The sequence below is a fragment of the Cyrtonyx montezumae genome, unplaced genomic scaffold (assembly GCF_038088225.1).
Source record: "Cyrtonyx montezumae isolate F1298 unplaced genomic scaffold, pur_monq_1.0 scaffold_10, whole genome shotgun sequence".
Classification (NCBI taxonomy): Eukaryota; Metazoa; Chordata; class Aves; order Galliformes; family Odontophoridae; genus Cyrtonyx; species Cyrtonyx montezumae.
In genome coordinates this window covers 13,218,743-13,237,500 of record NW_027071826.1, presented here as the reverse complement: position 1 = coordinate 13,237,500, position 18,758 = coordinate 13,218,743, and the positions used below count along the sequence as shown (strand labels likewise).

Here is an 18,758-nt window from a genome sequence, read left to right as displayed (position 1 = left end):
ACTCTTAGGAAAGATCCATACCTACTTTTGAGAGGTGAGGGAGACCCAAAAGTCACAATCATAGAGTTAAAATGAGCCAGAGCCATCTTGTTCAAGCATGACATTACTCTTCCTTTTAAACTGTGACTTTTTTCTTCATTTAATAATTAAATTTTTACTGAAATCTTCTCAAAAACCTTGGGTAGGACACCAAGCAGACAGATTTCTAGAATAATTTCTATCTTTTCATCTGAGGGATTGTTAGAGAGGGCTTCTTGCTGTAGGTGCTCTAAACAGTACTGCCCTTGAACAAACTAAATAATCTTGATCTTGTTACCTTTTATTCACAGTCTGTCCTGTTTGCCTAATTCTCATTTTGTTAGCATTTGCTGTTTATCCATTATAAAGATGTTTTGTTTTGTATGATATTCTTGGCTTAAAATTGTGGTACTATGTACCTGTATGATCATGTGCAAACTTCTACAATGAAATTCTGTTGATATCAGAATCTCATTGAATAATTACACAGAATAATTACAATGACTGCAAATGTGAGAAATGCATTATTTGCTAAATTCTCTGTCAGAATCTCTGAAATGTTTGGTTTTCTCTGCAGCAGAGAATGAAAATAAACCTGGAATGCCTTGAAGTGTCACTGCCAGCCTAGTGACTAGCATCACTACAAAAAGCCTTGCACAGCTGGATTGTCCAAAAGGCAAAGAGTGAGGAAGTCTTGGGGAAGAAATTTACCTCTTCACTTCAGTCTTCTTACATCCACATTGCAGGACAGCATGTGGGGGGAAAAATGTACATAGAGAGCAGTGACATCATCAGCACAGGAAATAGAGCATGTTGTCATGTGACGGCAACCACCCTGCACTGCTCTCTAGCACTGGTTTGATGCCCTTATAGACACTTGTATCCAACCCCCTCCCCTTGGACAACAGGCATCATCTTAAGATTCATCTTTGTGAAAAACATCTTTACAAACCTTTTGAATAATGCCTCTTCCCTGCCCTTGTACTCATTTATTCCCTCCTCATTGCTTCTTTAGCTAAAACAGATTATTGAAAAATCCATTTAAAAAGCAGAGCAGTTTTATACTGAAAGATATCTAGAGGGCAGCAAATCCAGAGGGAAATCTCATCCTTCAGAGCAAACAAAACCTTATCTTCTACTTTATTTCTGAAAAAATCAAGCACAGTTACATAAAACCTTTGATTTCTCTACACTAAACAGCAATAAAAAAGATCTCTATAAGACTGAGATATGAACATACCTAGGAGTGGATTTGTAATTTGATTAATGCTTGCTGTAGTGGGCAAAGACTCTGAAGTTCAGGTGTGAGCTATGAAGAAACTGCTTGGCCATCTAAAATCACATCTGGAAGCAAATGCATTCCACACCACACAGCAGTGTGCTAAAATACTATTGAGTCACTTTTTCATAATCACAGAAGTTGTGGAGGATATATTTAGTAATTTGATATCTTAGTTCAATATTAAGATGGCGATTCTGATCATGATCATGGCAATTCTCATCATTCTTCATGTTTGATTCAAGTTGTATCTGGCTAAACAGAAGATGGAATTCAATTAACTATTAGTGATGAAGTTAGGGCTTCTGTCCATCTTGTTTTATTTTATTCTTAGTTTTGTTTTATTCTTCAGCATGTTTTGAAACACTTTCAGAAGTGTTTCTATGATTACACTTACTGAATTTCATCACCAATGTTTAGTATGTGTAGTAACAGAACTGCTAGAAACATTTTTTTCCTCATTTTCCTTAAGGTGTGTGTTTGTTATTTAGTTTCTGTGCTTGGTCACAAATCACAGAATGGCTGTAGTCAGATTTGCCACCCACTGTTTCAGGCTGCCCAGGACTCCATCCAACCTGGGATGGGACTTTCCCAGCTTCTCTGGGCAGCCTGTGTCAGGGCTTCACTGCCCTCTTTTAGTAGATATCCAGAAGAAATTCTATGTTTCTGATGTATCTGATGTTTGCTTTAACATTTCATCTATTGATGAAAAATGTGATACGATATCTGTGGGCAATCATTACTACCAAGTAATGAAAGCATTGAAATAGGACAGGATATATACAAAAGAAAGGAGAACTGGGTCTGCATAATGAGATATTAGCTGGAGATGGTGCCTGAAATGGGAAGTGTTTTAGGAGTACTCTGTAAGCATCTGTGGGCAAAGACTATACCAGAGTACAGACAATTTCCTACTAATTGCATTTCTTCGGATGTGTAAACTTCTCTTCCTGTTTTATCTACCTGGTGATTTTGCACATCTAGCATTATGATAACTGCAAATTATTTTTGTCACTGAAACAGTCGTTACTGAATGTGCAAAAAGTAACCTCCTTGAAGGATTTGTCTCTGAATATCCAGATCTTTCTTCAGAAAGGGAATGTTTCCTCTCTTCCTGTAGTTTTTCTATGGTTTCCCTTTTGTATCAGAAAACTGCTCACAATGTGACTGCTCAGTGGCTTTCCAGTGCAGCTGCAAAATGAGATGTGCTTTTTCAGCATGAAGCACTGCAGGAACTGACTGGACTGCCACTACTTAATGACGATATGTGTTTTTCTCCTGGAAGAAAGAAATCTAGCATACAAGATGGCATTCCTGTGCCTCAGGCTACAAATGATGCAGGAACTGCCTTGGGTCCCTGCAGTCAGGTGGAGGCTTTCATGGTGCTCCAGCCAGGGCAACAAGAGAGCTGTGTGCCCTGACACACATGTATATCTGTGGCTAGGGAGGTTCATCTGTTCTGGACTCCCATGATGTTTGCTTGGAAACCTGGTGCTGCTTTGGGCTTCACTGATTAAGTATAAGCACCATTTACAGCTGCTTAAAAACTGAACTGAATTTGAAATTTATGTTCAGTCTAGCCATGACTATAGCTGCTGTTAAATTGCTCCATTAACTATAAGGGAAAGTTTAAGCTACTGTGTTTCACTTACATGAAGTGCTTCTATGCACTGGTAATGTTCCCTTTATTGAGTTCCTATAACTTCGCAGGAAGCTGAAAGCTTTCTCCTGAAAAGAAGGGAAGATATTAGAATTAAAGCCCCTGTGAAAGCAATGAAAAGATGAGAGGGAGAGAGAGAAGAAAGTATTAACGTTACCAGGAAGAATTAGGAGGAAATGGAATAACTTGCAGCTTTTCCTTTTCCTTTACAAAAACCTGGTGTGGTCAAAGAACTCTACTAAGCGGATTACCTCAAGCACTCATGGAAGACAGAACAAGTGCAATCCCAAAAGGCAATTACTTTTTTGTTCTGATAAAATTTTTCAGTTTATAACGTGGAGTTAATTACCTATTTTTTTTCTTCTTATAATATGCCTTCATTTGGGTTTAGTTATCCTTCAAGGCAGTTGCTCCATCTATACAGCAATTGCCAGATGATTACCTCTTTAATGATTGCACTGAGTACTTTGCTGGTTAACCTCCTTAACTGGAGAGCTGCTTATTGATATTTATGTCTTCTCAGCACAGAGGTTCATTAAGCATTGGTAAATGACATGTTTCTATATCTGCTGACACTAGAAATGCAATATGATCAATTGCAAATTGACTTTAGTGGAGTAATAGAGTGCATTTTACACACATCAGTGGATCATTCATACAAGCAGAGCTAGAATTATTATGGCTGTTTATGTCTACCTAATATCTGAGTATAAATTCTCCCAAGTCAAGGAATTCTCAGTGCGAGCAAGTCACATATCCCAGGTCAGCTTCTGACTAGCAGTTTTTAAATTGTAGGAATGGGAAGGTGGCAGAAGGCCCCAATTGCCTGACTTCTGCCTGGAGGGAGGGGTAATTTGTGGGTGGCTGCTTGGCTACTCTCCCTGGCACAGCATCTCTCTGGGTTTCTCTTCACCTCCCTTTTTCTGCCTGGCCTTTCTCCATCAGAAAGGCAACACAATTGTGCCTTACAACCCAGGCTGAGTCTAGAGAGCTTCAACCCCTATACCAAAGGCAAGCAAAACAGTGACTGTGACACCAAAGGGTGCCTTGTGCCCAAAGCTGTGGATGTGGGGTAAGAGTTTTGTTGAATGTCCAGACTTTGAGTACAAACCATCTTCAAAGAAACACCACTGGGTTTCAATTTAACAAAACACTATAAAAGAAAAAGTGTGAAAGCAGAAAGTAGGCTGGGAACATCCAGTGTTGATTTCCTATGCCAGAATGTGTCTTCCAGAGAGTTAGACCTATTTATTTTTCACTGCTGTGCCATAAGTCATCGCATGTCTGAGATTCCTCACCAGGAACTGACAAAAAGCAGAAAGTATTTACATGCATTGAGTCCATCTGAGAACTGTAAGTCTTTCTGGCTATGATCAATCCTACTGAGTGTACAGAATGGCATTCTTTCACTTGCAGCTGATTTTGCTGTGTCTGCCTACTCTCTGTGGGACAAACCATGTGAAATAGTGTTGTTTCAGCACTGTGAAGAACAGAATATGAAATTAATGTTATAGCTCCTTAATGAAATGTCTCTGATGTAAGATTCCATTATCCATATGTTATAATGATGCAATAATACTGATTCATTGTTATCCATAATGCTGAACTGATTGTTATGGACTTCCTAGGAGTGGAGTGATAGGGTTCATGCTGAAATACAGTCAGGTAGCTGAAGACGAATATCAACTCCAGTTTAAGATTGAGGTTGAGCTGGTTGTGAGACAGTGATTTCAATATGAGTCGTAAACACATAAAATATTCCTGCACCTTTCTTGCCTCTCTGTCACTTCTTAGCTCATTGGAAGGCCAAATCCTGCCTTGTGGCAAGCTACAGTCTGTGCTGTTCAACAGCTTAATGTGGAAGATGGCACAGGAGGAGCTGCAACTAGGGCCGGTTGAGGAAAGGTCTTCATGCTCTGGAGCACTTCTTCACTCAGTGCCTCCCAGATGATTTATTTAACCTTGGATGCTGCAATTCCTCTGGACTGTGACTCTCTCTAGTTAGCATTTACATAAACAGGAGCAAATTCAAACCAGGTGTATGGTCAGTATCATCACCAGCAGACCTGTTCTCCAGCACTGGCAGCATCACCACCTTCATTGAGGCCTGCTGTATGCAGCCCTCATTTTTGAGGCTTTATAGCATTATTATAAAACATCACACTACAATGCAATTGAAAATGCGATTGTTTCTTTCCCAAAGAGTTTATTTGCTTGAAAAGGAGTTTGAATAGACTAGGCAATACAAAAACTCCTGAATGCAAGGAGGAAAATACAGAAGGAGGGAGTAGCGAGCAGCTTTTCTAGTTAGGATTGGTGTGATGGTGCAAAGCATGCTGCAATTTTACTTTCAGGATAGAGTTTAAATCAGAAGATCAGTTAGGACCAGTTGATGCAGCCCTCAGATGATCAGCCTTCAGCCATGCTGATAATTTTTCTATGATTGTATTATGCTGAGTATCTTTATGCCTGTGTTTGTCTGCAAACAGTGTGTCTAAATAAGATTTATTTTTTAAAAAAAGGAGAAAAAGTCCTTATCAGCCCCCAAACTGCAATTTTTATTTGAAGAGAATAAGAGATATGACAAAACTTAGACCTCTCCTTTGTTCTTAACCTTACTAAGAGATGGCTAAGCAAAGAATTTTTTGGTTCTGCTAAGTTTCTGGCAATTTAAGCATGCTCAGCTTCTGTACACAAGTGTGAGCAACATATGGAAGGAAGAATGGAAAACTGGCGTTTGTATTGTCAGAGCATGTATTTATTTTATTATTCACCAGAAGGGGTGGTATGTAAAAGATGGGATGCACTGAGCAAGTAATAACCAAACTGAGACTATAGGGAGTTCTTAACATATGTTTTTTATTATTTTAAAGCAATCAAAATGCAATTTTATTTCGAGATGGCATCTGGAAAATGCCTGAATAGTTAATTTTTAGATATCGCTAATGTTGAATGATGATGTCCACTGTCAACAAATTGCAAGAAAACAAGATTCCAAAGATTTTAAACTGATCTCTTAAAATCTGCCAGAGATTTGCTGAGGCCAGATGCTCTCAGAAATACCGTAAATTCAGTATCTGCTGTTTCTGGCCATCTGAATAGCAGAGCCCCTGCCAGGCTGAAACATAAGGATGTCCCTTTCCTCCAGCTGCCTCTGGGCAACCACCCATGCAGTGCAGAAACAACCATGGCCCAGCTAAAAGTGGGGGCCAGAGATCTGTCACATGAGCTTCATCCCTGGCATGGTGTTCGTGTTCACAGGATGGTGCCAGTACCCAGGCACAGTCTGGGTGGGGGCAGGATTGCTGCTCCAGACAGATGTGCAGGATGGCTCTGCACAGGAGGTTGCAGTCCTGTTTGTTGCAGCTCCTCTGGCTTTATGGACAGGAATTTAAATTTCAAATATATGTATAGCTATGAGGATGAGGGGGAATAAAAGAGTCTAGAAATACCAAAGTGGCTATTTTTTTAATCAAGTATAGAGCTATTGACTGTCTAGACAGAAGCAAGATTTTTGTATTCACACTTAAAAAGTTTTAATTAAGTTAAAGGTTTGCACTCATGTTGTCTAGCCATTCCCTGGTTAGTTTTATGAAAACATTAACCTTGACATTCTGACAACTTCTTTTTCCTTTCATTTAATCTCCTATTTAAAGCTGTTTTCATTGTCTGTGGTTTAGGAATTCCCTTGGTCTCTTTACATAAGCCCCCTTGAAGAGCACCTGTTCAGCGTGCCCCGCGGCAGCTCCTGGCACCACCTTGAACTCTCAGTCCAAGCTGATCTTCCTGCCTCTGACACCAGGTTTTGCAGGAAGCAAGGTGAAACTTGCCTTCAGACCTCCATGACATGCTTGTTATATGGCTTAGAATATGCTGATGCCTTCCCAGCTTGTAGAGCCAAGTAGCTTGTAGGGGATGTGGAGTCCTTACTGACTGTGGTGCCCAGGGCAAGCTGCTCTTGTCCTTCCTACCACGTACACACGTGAGCACTCTGCTTTTCCAACAGCTGTTCACAGTTCCAGTACTGGGGTCTCTATGCAGTTCCCTGTGCTGGGACAGATTTATAGGGCATAAGGATGCTCTGGTTCTTCCTTGCATTGGATTGGAGTATGAGTTTAGTGTTACTGTAGAGGAGAAATGCTCTAAACCACTGAATAACTTAGTGCAAGTCTTTAACCACTCTTTCCTTCAGCCTTCTGAAGGTATTTAGGAAGAAACACATGCAAGTGATTTAGGTTATAGGGATGCAGTTGGCGCTCCAAAAGTTGTGCTGGTACCTTTGACAGCTTGAAAATCTAAGCGTTTATTTCTTACCAACGTATTTCTGCTCAAGTCGTTTTCCCTGCATAGCAGCTCTGGTTATTGATTCATTGGAGTGTGCAGGGTACTGAGGCTGGGCATTAGGATGGCAGTAGCAGCACTGTAATAGCAAGCAGAGAGAGAAATTGTAAATACATTTTTGGGGCGTTTGGGAAATTCACAGACAATGTGGCTGTCTGGAGAAAGGAACAACCCTCATTTCTTTATCCTTGAACAACTCACCTGTGTTATGTCAAAGAATTACTGTTCCAGTCCCACAGGCTGTGAGAAACCGATCTTTGGATTTTTTCCTGGGAAGAGGGAAAGTGAAGGGTCTGTCTTTTGTGGGAAAGCAGAGAAAAAGCCATGATGTCCCTTCAGACCAGACCCCCATGGGCAGCTGCAAGTTCTGCCATTTCTTCAAGTGCTGTCCAGCATAAGGAGGGATGGGTGCTATGAGTGAAACAGTTATTGGAGATGAGAGCTCTGACTGAAGATGATTTTCTATCTCAGCATGAACCAGGAACTAGGAATAGTGATGAAACTTTACAAGTTAAGGCTATCCAAAAATATAAAAGATTCTGCCTTATTTAAGACTGAAGGGAAAAGAAGGTTTGGATTGAATTTTTAATATTGTTTGGGAATCCAGGTCCCTCAGACAGGCCACGTGCATCCTTGTGAGCATGAGGGAGCACTGGGGACAGTGTGTGACCCAGTGTCACTGGCTCCCTTCTGTCACTGGTGACAATGTGTTTATGGCTGGAACACAGCCCTACTTCTGGGACTGAGAGACCCAGACAGGACCTGAGGACCAAACAAACATCAGTTCTGAAAATCTTGAACAGCAAATGTCAGGGAGTAGCTGAGGATTAACTAAGCAGTAGCAAATATGAGGATCTGGTTCTGGAGTTAGGTCTTAAAGAAGTCTGATGAAGCAAGTAACATATAGGGCTTACTTGAGATGAGATGAGCATGACAAAGAAATGTATGAGTAGGGAGATACACTTGGGAACCCCCCAGTGGAATTTCTGCCATTGATTTCTTCTGACACTGAGAAAGAAAAAGCCAGGTCAAGAGGCTGACAAGCTGTGTGCGTGGAGAAAAATAAGTTGCAGTCAGGCAATAATCTCAAATCAAAAGGAGTTCAGAAGAAACAGAAGTACCTAGGCTTATTTATTTGTAACTGAATTCCATAAGCACAGATGTTATTATCTGAGGATGCAACTATATTGATATTTCCAATAATAAAAGTTAAAACGAAAACAACAAAAGAGAAGAACAGGTTACAATGAGGTATCAATAAATTATTTGCTTTACCATGCAAAAAAGGAAACTGCTGCCCATAAGCATCTTGGTAAATTTTGCAGCATGCTGAAGCATTGCCCTGTCAGGTATACTTTTTTTTAAATTATTTCTTTTTTAAAATCTCTCAAAATTAGTGGTAGGGAATTGCTGCTACCAGTTGCAGTGGATTAATATTACGGAAATTGAGTATTTTCTTGTATTAGTTTCTTTTTCTTATATCACCTATATTGGACTGTAAAATTTGGCTGGCAAACTTTCTTTTTCAACATATTTGTTCTCCATCGATAAGAACATTGATCTTATTTTAAAAGACCTGGATTGGCATTTAAGTTTCTGGTATCTGATTCTGCCACAAATTTCATATTTTATTTTGAATAGACAGCTTTTGTTTTGCCTTGATTGCTTCTTTGTGAAAGATGACTTCTGGGAAGGCAGTTCCCAAATGTTGTTCTCCTAATCATTAAAATCCATTTTCTAGTTTCCTGAATTGATGTGTTTGCAGCGAGAGTTGCTGTACAGCTCTGTTTTTACTAAGAAAAGCCCACAGTTAGGTGTGGGGCACCCTGACTTTGTTTCTCCACTATAGATCCCCAGACCCTCTGCCTCTTACGGCTGCAAGAATACCAGTGAATGGTTTGGGTTGGAAGGGACCTTTGAGATCCTCTAGTTCCAACCCCCGTACTATATAGGCTCAGCCTGGCCTTGAATGCTTACAGGGAGGGGGCATTCACAACTTCACCGGGCAACCAATTCTGGTGTCTCACCACACAAAAAGAAAGGATTTAACTGACTGTTTAACTGTTTTAATTACAAACGACAATGGTAATAAGCATGTGCAGCCTTCTTATGTGTGAAATTTCTTCTGTAGAAGGTGTTCTGTTGTGATTGCTGCAAATGTTACATGTTATTCCCTGAAGGTATTATAAAGACTGTGCTTTCACGCAAGCTATTCTCTTCTTGCTGTGCACTTTACTGAACTATTGCAAATAAAGAGTGTTTACACCTATAGTTCTTGAACAGATCTGCTTCAGAATTTATTTTTAAGCATCATCACTCTGTGCTGATGTATTGCATTTCTTTCTAGTGCCAAGGTCACAGCCAGAAGGTGCGTCTGATGAAGATTTGTCTGTGCAACTGAGCAAGCTGATCATAAAGAAAGTTCTAAATGAAACAGGTCAGTGATATTTACTTAATTTTGTTTTTCTGACTTAAGGGGCAATATCTTTTTTGTGAAATAGAGTTCCCTTTCTGAAGAGTTATTTAGAGAAAATCTTATCTGAAGTTTTCCTTATGTTAACAAGAACAAAGCTGGATCCAAATGTTTTTCAGGCTTGAACAAAATATTAAGTGGAATATCTTGTCTGGGTTTCTGCTACCTAAGGTTTTTATTTATTTTATTTTTATTTATTTTTTATTTTTTGGTGGAGATATTTAAAGCCCAGTTACAAACTGGCTGCTGAATATATTTTATCTAGGTTATAACACATCTCTATGAATCTCATTTCTGATAGAGCATCTAGATCTGGTCTGGTCTGCATGTAGGCATAGTCAACAAGGCTTGGGTAAGTTGCCGTCCTGTGTGCTAGTAGGTTGCAAATAGCTGTGATTAGTTCAGTGCTTTAAAGAAGCTTTCTGGGCTGATATTTTGTTGCCATGGAAGACAAGTTCAAATGTGGTCAAACTGATTTCTGCTCTGTGGCTGCAGTTTCAGATTCATTAGTGCCTTTCCTTAGTCTGTGTAACCATCTGACAAAAGTTGCATTGAAAACATGCATGGCAGAATGATGTGATTCCGTAATACGTTCTTGCTGTTTTTTGTTTGGTTTTGTTTTGAAATTTTCCTGTTATGAAAAACATATTTGGCATGTGTTATGTAGCATATTAGTTAGGTCTAAAAGATTCCCATGGGGTTAGGATTGGGCTTCTCTCTGTGTGAGAGCAAACTGTATTTCTGACCCATCAGTTAGTGAAAATGAGCTATGTTTATAGGTATGTATATTTAAAATTTTTATTAAAGTCTCTGGCTTAAAAACATGCTTTATCCAGGTGAGAAGAGACGTGAATTTTAGCAGCTTGTTGATGAATGCCTTGCAAGTGGAATTTCTTTCCCTTGGTCTGTTTTTTGTTTGTTAGTTTTTCCAGGAGTATTTTGTTACAGTTATTCATAACCAGATCACTCTTCAGTGCTTATAGAAAGGTGTGTGCTTATGATAACTATCAATAAACAACAAGCAAGCCCAAAACAAGAGATGTTCTGCCTTCTTGAGTCTGCTGGGTTTCCAGAGCTTTGCCCTCAAATAAGAGAGCTATTCTCCTGTAGCAGTACCTCATAGGAATTACAGTGCTAGACTCTCTTCTCCATCAGCTCTTTCTTCCTCCTCTAACAGAAATGCTGATCCTAAATAGCAGTTCCAAATACAAATAGTTCAGCTTTTTTTGTGTGTTCCTCTTTTTCAAAAACTTCTCACAACATCAAAATTGAGGCCAAATTCTCTCTGTAAAAAGCAGCTATCTGAAGTCTTGGGCCACTGCTTATCTCACTTCCAAGCCAAGCCATTTTTTTGTTATTGAATTATTTACTTAGAATCATCTACAGTTATCACAGAAGCATTAGAATCCAACAGAACTTTGAATACATATTTAAAATGTTTACTAGTGTGTGAGCATATTCATTTAATGTCTTGAGAGACTTAGCTTTTCATTACAACTTTACATGTTTTCCCTCATTAGTTTAAACTTTCCAGACTGCAAGATATTTATCTTGGCTTTTTGTTCTGTATGGTTTTTGTTGTTGTTTTGTTTTCTGCTTCAGGACTTGGCAATAAGATGTACAGTTATGTGCACACATTGTATGTAGTGCTTCAGGTTCTAATTTACACAAGAGACCACGGATTTTCCATGAAAGACAATGATTTGATGTATGCAGTGGCATTGTGTGATGTTTGTTGTTGTTTATCTTTTCCCTGCTTCTTTTCTCATGTTTGGAATATACCTTATTATGCTTGAAAAGTATTTTATAGCACTACAGTGGATGTCTTGCTCATTAAACCCCACTCATAATTGTCCCACCTTTGATGCAATCAAGGCTAAACTGCAGTAGCATTCTCTCATAGCTATTAGATTTTGAATAGCTAACTTTAAAGGATTTCTTCATATATTTTCAGGATTTTCTGAGTCTTTTTTTTTTGTGAATTACTTCTCAGAATGAAAGACAATGAAATATTTATTATGCTTGCTGGAAAAACTCTGAAGGCAGGATTTATTAATAGTGAAAATTAATTATTAATGTTGTTCTCAATTGTTGGGCAGTCTTATGCCTGTGCTTATTGTTTGTTTATTTATTTATTTTAAAGATGGCTTAGTTGGTGGCTACTCACTGTGAAAAATCCTTCCTTGTCTCCTGAGCTGGCAGGTGACTTCATCCTTTGTGTTTAAAAGCTGAATCTCACGACTTGTGCCTATCAACTTAGTTCCACTTACATCAGCTAAGACAAACAGTTTTGTGTTCCCATTGTCCGCTTTACACACATTTCTCCCAAGGCTAATTCAGACTGTCCAAAACTGACTTTTTATCTTTTGATGCCTGTTCTCTTTGTACCAAAGCTTCATAGTTGTATTTCCATCACCTCCACCCTGACGACTTCTGTGTCTCCCAGTACCAGCAGTCTGTGGTCCAGCACTTCCATGAATCCATGATATGACAGGAGCTGGGAATTCTGGGGTGGAAGTAAATGTTTTATTTTACTTCTCTGGTGTGTGTGCATGCATTGCTCTGATTTCTAGATGTTCCTGCATTATGCTTATGATCACAGAGGAACTTCTGAAATATTTTCAAAGGTTTTTTGATGTACTTTGATTAACTTCGCTTTCTTAATGCACGCATGAAACATAGGTGAAGTGATGGTTTTAGTGACAAAGTGATGCAAACCCACTCTTGTGGTTAGGAGCACTAAGTGCTGCTTTTAAATTCTTTTTCTCTGGACTGTATGGCTTGGGGCATTATACCATGAAATGATAGGGATTAAGACATTTATGTGGTATGTTCTAGCTTTCATGAATAGCAAAGTCCTTAAACTTAATGTTCTATTTTTTGTCACCGCTGTCTTATCTGTCTGATACTGTTATTTATAAATACTGTAAGTAAATCTCATAAAAATCAATACTCTGAATTAATAAAATTTAATTTATGATTTTTAAATAATAAATTTAAACAATTTTAAATTGGTGTTCCCAAAACATGTCCTTCCCAGTGCTCCTTCCAGAACACAATCTGAGCAGGCTTCCTCTTCACTCACCCTTTCACTCACCCTGCAGAAGGATAGGGGAGTGAGCACAGATTTGAAATCTACCTAGATCTTCTGCAAAAAGGAAACAGCAGATATACTATTACAGTGGCCCCTCTCTCTTTTTTTTCTTCATCTCCCTCCCTTTAATATTCAATATTCCTTCATCCCAGCAGAAGGCACAGATCCCCTTTAGAAAATCTAGAAATCATATCCTTTTGTGCTCTGAGATGCACTGTAAGGAAATTCCCCCTTAGCCCAGACTTTTCCATTGTGGGTGAGCTGGTATTATGTACTTCACAACTACAGACATTAAAATACAACCCACTGAGCAAAGATTGGAGTTCTGGTGCAGTCATTGTGCCTTACTGTCTAGCTTATTGAGGGAAATTACTTGTTGAAACAAGATATTCTCTCGTGCACCTAAATGGATAATGGGTTATAAGCAAAACTACAGTTAAGCTGTTTGAGAAAGGGCTTGTTTTAGTAGCAGAATTTGTATTCCAGATCCTTTTTTGTGTAGTTGTTTTCTACCTGGCTAGCTTTAAATCATTGCACCTCTGAAAACCTTATGGCTGATTTAACCCTGGAATCCTATGGTTGTCCTCCTATGGTTTGGGCAGAGAATCAGCCATCCTTCAGTAATTTCTTGAGAAATTGTAGAAGACCAAGATCTCCTATATTCATTAATTTCTAGATCTATTTTGACTTGTTTTCTCATTTTATATTTAATAATAAGTTTATAGAAAACAGAGCTTTTCAGCTGTAGTAACCATCCTGGAATAATGTTTTAGCCTTCCCATTATATGCTACTGCTCCTCACTTGGTAGCAGTTCTCTCCAAATAGCTGCACTATATCTCTCTTTTCCTGTGCAAATATATATGTCTGAAAATGTTCTCATGCCAAATGTGCAGAAAATTATAAAGAGTTAAGTTAAATTCACAGTAAGACATTCCTGCAGCACTTCTGGGCAGAGTTTGTTGACAAGTTTAATTAGCACTCGGAGTCCAATGAGCTCTTCCCGCCCACGACCATGCTTCAGCCGGAGCATTCAAGGAGCCAGCACTTTGTAGCAGCTATCTCTGCTTGTTGAGATGACACAAGGCAAGTTATTATCATATAAATGAGATAAGGTTTTAGATAACTGCAGGCTGAAAGTAAAACTGAACCAGATTACTCATGGCTGGAAATTTTAAGTGTGCCTTTCTGTCTCCAGTTTTTTTCCTTAAAGTCCGTATACTTTTCATTCTATCCATTAGCCTACTCTATAAATGATGAAAAGCATAAGGGCTCTTTATATTAGGCTACCATTTGTGAATCCATTTCTGGAGCTAGAACTTTCCTGGTGCCTTTTGTTTCTCCCCTGTTGGCTGTTACGAAATCTGAATGCAAAACTAATAAAATTGAGGAGTAGTAAATATTCTTTGAAGAAAATATGAATGTCAATCAATGATACAATGCAGAATCATTTCTTTGTTCAATTTTTGAGTTTAGGAGGCTCTTCTGGGGCTGGACTCCTCCTTTGGGGATTAAGAACTAACTTGTGTTCTTCTGGTAAATGATCAAGTACTTATCTGGTCCTCTTTGTGGCCTTGTGGGTCAGTAGTTGCTCAGATTCAGTTCACATACATGGTTGGCTGATCTTTTTTCCCTAACCCAGCATTTCCCATAGAATTAGACAATTAAGTGGTCAGTATAATGTCTTGGGCTCCAAAACTCTGCACCAGTGGGAGTGAGAAGGAAGAAGTGGTTTTGGGTATTGCCTTACATGTCTCACCTTGGTTTGACTGCAAATGTTTAGTTCCTAGTGAAGGTTGCAGCTATTGTTAATATTAGATGTGTATTTAAAGAGAGAGAATGAATTTCCTGATAGTAACTACTAAGTTATGGGATATTGTTCTTGAAGAATTTCCTGGAAACTCCTGTTCTGCTTCACTTAAACCTGTAATAAATACACTGAGTGATGTATATGTGATGTATCAAAGGGCCATGATGTGTTGCACCTCATGTCTCTGCAGTACTAAGTGTTATTACGCTGAATGTAGGAACTTGTCAGCCAGGGTCAGGAGAGCTCTTCTTCTGTCCAGCTGAAGGCTCCTGAAGAGGCTACTGCTATTTTCCAGACAAGTGTCTTTGTCTTTAACTTAGCTACTGAAAGTTTTTCCTCTCATTATTTCAAGTGTGTATTCTTACACAGTGTCTCCTTGGATGGTTTGAAGACCTCTGCCCATTCATATGTTAAGGCTAGAAATGAGTTTATAAACCTTTGATTGCACCAAACAGGTAGCTTAACACTATAGTAAGGGAAGTTATGTTTATGCTACATACATAACTATTCCATGCACAGAATTGCCTATAATATATAAATAACGAAATTAAAGCTCAACTTGAATGCCACTGAATTATTGGGATATAATATAAAACTCTTACTGCTTAAAGAAGGCAATATTTTGTATCTTTCTCCATTCACAGTGCTACAGTCCAGTATTTCTGCTTATGCTTGCTACCATTTCACAGTGTTCTTCACTTCAATCTGATGCCCTCAGCAAGGGAATTGCTGAGGGACCAGTTGCTCTTTTGTTTTCCTTCCTTTTTTTCTTTTGTGACTTGGCACAATGACTAGAGAAATATCAAGCCCAAGGAGAGAAATGAAAATGCTACACTTTGATCATCTATGTTCCCTATAGTATTATGAACTTCAATATAAATCTTTAAACTTCAAGAAGAGATTTTTGGAAGGTGGGTTAGATACTTCAAAGAAAACTGGCTCCATCTGAAGAATAAGGAATCTATTCCTCTGAAACACTGTATTCTCTTGGATACACAGATATCCAAGAATGTGAGTCATCCTATGGATGTGTTGCTGTCCAGAGGATACTGAAGCACAGTGAGAGAGAACATCTGATGGCATAAGAAGAAACGACAAAAAATAGTGGCAGAGCGAGAGAATAATAAATACTAAGATTAATATTTCAGCAACTTACTTAAAGTTATTTAATTACAGTTCTTGAAGCATTAGAATTTGCTTGGGTGACCAGCATGGGAAATCAGTTTAAAATAAACAATTTGCAATCTTGGACAAATTGCAGAAGTTTTTGGCCAACCTAATGCATTATTACACGTATCTGAATTGGGTAGAAAAAGTGTAAATCCTATTAACAACAGAGGAGTATGAAATTTTGCAGCTGAAAAATGAAATGTGAAGAGCGTTCAAGGCAATGGAATCTGTAATGTTTCCTTTGTCTTGGCTGTTCTTTCTTTACAAGTAGGAACACACGGGAATTTCATCGTAAGATTTCTGAAGGTCATTCAGACCATACTTTTTACACTTGCTAAAGTTAATCTGCAAGGCAGAAGTTAAATCATCAACTTGCAGGAAGCCAAAAGCAGTGAGAGTCAGTGGCTCAGTGATTCCAGACTGTTACTGACAAACCTGAATTGTACACTGTGAATTCTGAAATGGAGGAAGAGTACTAATGCCCTCTGTGTGAAGTTGCCTGCTATGGGTTCTCAGCTGGAAGAGAATAGCCTTGTGAAAGTATACTCATATAATGATTTAGGTTAGACAAGATGAACTATCTATCAAGTCCAGCCATAAACTACAGTTTGCCCTGAGTCTAGTGCAAACAGCTCTCCCATCTTCCATATTCCCATTGTGAGAGGATACAGGAGGATTCATTGAAATGCAGCCTGACCTACCTTCTTTTGAAGGGTTATTTATGTTTCAGAGAGGGCTGAAGCATAGAACTGATATATTTGTTAAGCATGTGAAACAACTTCTCAGCATTGCTACAAACTAGTTCTTAATGGTGAAGCAAAGGGAGTTAGTCTCCATCATATTAGTTATCAGGGAAGGGCAAGCTTTTACATTTCCAACCTCCAGGCTGTTGTGTGTGTGTATAGAGCACTATGGTTTTTGTGATGTAACAATAGAAGACCTTGGACTTTAACCCCTCCTACCCCTCTGGAATGAAGAATAAAGCCTTTCCTTTTGCAGCTAAATAAATCGGCATCCCCAAAGGCACAGAAAAGAGCAGCCTAACAAATTGCTAAAACTGAAGTACATACCTTACGTAGAGCTTCATATGTTCTGGAATAAGCTTTTGCTTTAGAAAATTTAAACGTTAAGCTATTTGCAGTGTGTGCACAAGAGGCTTAAGCTTGATTGCTAGGCACCAGAGTTGGAAAAAATTGGGGAATAAAAAATCCATATTGTATTATTGAAGATCATGAACATGCCTGATGTTAAGAAATCTTCAACATATCAGAGAATGTGTGCTGTAAGCCTTTAGATAACTCTATTTTAATGCCTTCCCAGTGTAAACAATACAGTGAATTTTGTCAGAGACATGGCTGTGAATTGACTTGAATGTTTTCATTCCACCTTCCTTGTTGGCATCTCTATAGCATGAAAAGGGATGAGAAGAAGGGATAAAAATGTTGCTGTGAACAAAAGTACTGGTAACTCTCTATAAGCACTGAGTTCAGCTAGGAGGGGTTAAGAAACTGTGGCCTGTAAAAATACCTCTGCAGCAGGCAGCAGATGCTTTCTCTAGTGTTGCTGTGCTGCTGACTGGAGGCCCAGTTCAGCTCCAAGCTGAATGGAATGACTCCAGTGGCAGCAGGCAGAGTCCTAGTGCATTCCCCCACGATAGCTACCTCCTTCGTGTTGCAAGATCTTACCCTGCTGGGAAATGGTGCAGGCAGCTGAAAGCAGTGCCTTCATAGATTGGAATCAAGTCAGAGTAGTTGTCAGCCAGGATGTGTTTGTGGCAAACTTGCTTGAGGAAATCTCAAAATATTCATAGTCTTAGTTGTGATGTGCCATAATGAAGTGTCTTCAGGTTTTCCAATCAGCACACGTGTTGCTCTGTTGGCTAGATGGCCCTTTGAAACCATGTCATGTGAGTTATACCTCCTTACTGTCAGCACTCACTTCTTCTGAACATCTTAAATACAGCCCTGCAGTCATATCCAACCTTTAATTCCTGAACGCAGTGTAGTTATTATTCACCTTACAATTAATTCTCTGACAGAATTTCTTCAGGGTATGAATTTTTTTGAGTCATCCTTATGGAGTTCTTCAAAGCTTATTGTCTAATCTTTGTTTCTTTCTGCACTGAGGGACTTTGTTTCACAAACTTGTTAAGGTCTGATTGTGGAACAAATCAGTAGTAGTCATAGATACTGAGCTACTATATCTTTGTAGCCTAATTAAAAGCAAGCTTCAACTGGAGCCAGTTTGGGTCAAACACCCCGTGTGATCTCACAGCAAAACAACTGCTTCATTAGCAGATGACTGGAGTGTCATGCTGAGCAGGACGTGTTTCAGTGCCACGGTATGTAAGATTGCCTTATGTTTGATCAGCCAACATAAAGTCAGCATGGGGATTGTTGTTAGGATGAGTTGGTATGTGGATGACGGTTCCATCTCTCCTTCAAACTAATGTGCAGGATATTGTAAAGGCATGTATCTGGAGACCAGGTCAGCAGGATAAGCCTGTCTCTGTCTCATGCTTGAAGCTATCCAATCATTTCTTTTCACCATGTGATTAATGCCTTGTGTTAAAATAAAGCATGTAACTCCATTAGTATTTAGATTGCACCAGTACCTAATTCTGAAGGTTTGACACTTCAAAGGTATTTAAGAGTTCTGAAATATTCATAAAACTTCCTTTCTTGCCTTTAGCCATCTTTTTACCTACTTGTACTCCTTGGTTTAATGACACAAAGACTTGGGACAATGTATAAGCCTGAAGCAGAGCAGCCTGTGACTTTTTACTGTTCCTCTGATGTACTGCCACTTGCAGAAACTGCATCCTGAACTAAGACAACAGAGAAATTGTCAAGTGTGACAGGTCAGGTGTAGTCTTGGCATTTGCAAGGAATTGTATGTTGCCTCTTGAATTGAGC

General features: G+C 39.0%; 1 protein-coding gene across 2 annotated transcripts in view; it reads left to right on the top strand.

The window, feature by feature from the left end:
* Nucleotides 1-18,758, top strand: part of TUNAR (TCL1 upstream neural differentiation-associated RNA) — a 149,593-nt gene that overhangs the window by 13,575 nt on the left and 117,260 nt on the right. For both annotated transcript variants that reach the window (XM_065750664.1, XM_065750634.1), the window contains exon 2: nucleotides 9,646-9,735. The gene's annotated coding sequence lies outside the window, so the exon portion shown is untranslated. The remainder of the gene's footprint in view (nucleotides 1-9,645; nucleotides 9,736-18,758) is intronic.